Raw genomic sequence first — 1,103 nt, forward strand, 5'->3', positions numbered from 1 at the left:
TAAGGGTTGAGATCTGTCCGTGATCCAAGTTTGGACTGGGCACCTGCAGAGATAGTCCCAGCAGCGGATTATCAAGATGATCAGTTATCCCTAGAAGTATCTATGAAATACATGTAACGAGGCTCTTACTTTTCTACATTTTGTTACGTTTGACCGCCTTCTGCACTTTTTTTTGTTTCGACCTTTGTTTATTCAGTAAAGCTCAAATCGGCCTGCATAATGTTGTTTTAGATTACATTATTTATACTCAAATTTGTACAAAAGCATTACAGCGTTACACTTGTAGAGTTCTGAATAAAACAAGCAAACAAACAAAGTCAAGTCATCAAACAAACGGAAACCACCAAGCTATTATCATTGTCCTAGTGGTCCGGGTCGAATTCCCAAGGTGAATTTGAAAGGGACACTCACATCAGTCAAGGCCATCTACAGCGCAATGTCCTTGAGACGGGTATCCTAGTCTCCAGGCAAATGTGCCAGCTGGATAGAAAAAGAGAAGAATTTGGCCCAAAAGGGAAAAATGACTGGGTTTAGCAGTCTATCAAGCCAATGAGGTTATATGATACATACAAGTCCTTGATCCAAGGCAAACCCAAACTCAGCTTCGTCTACGAAACTCTGCAAACCTCTACATCCCTCGATTCAGAACCACCATTTTAATACAATAACAGCTTCATACCCTACACTTCCAGGCTCTGGAACAGGCTTCCAAAACATGTCACTGACACTACTACTCTCCGATAGTTCAAGGCCCGCTGCAGAACCCACCTTTTGTTATGATCTTAGAATTAACTCATACTTACCTTCCATCTTTTAGGTATGCGATATATATGGTATAGATCCATTATTCGATATATGTATTGTATTAGATTGTAATGTTTTTTGTGTGAATTCTTTGTATCTTCGTCCTCATTTCTATAGGGTATGCCGCTACCAGCACAAAGCTGTCTAGGCAGACACATGTAATGACTTTTCTTATCGTCAATAAAGTTAAAGTTAAAGATCCAGCTATCCCGCCTATCAGTTCACTCCTCGGCCAATTACTGTAACTCCATGAGTCCTATTACTATTAGACTTTTATTCCTAACTTGGCCAAATCCCCC

Source organism: Branchiostoma floridae, chromosome 5 (assembly GCF_000003815.2).
Source record: "Branchiostoma floridae strain S238N-H82 chromosome 5, Bfl_VNyyK, whole genome shotgun sequence".
Lineage (NCBI taxonomy): Eukaryota > Metazoa > Chordata > Leptocardii > Amphioxiformes > Branchiostomatidae > Branchiostoma > Branchiostoma floridae.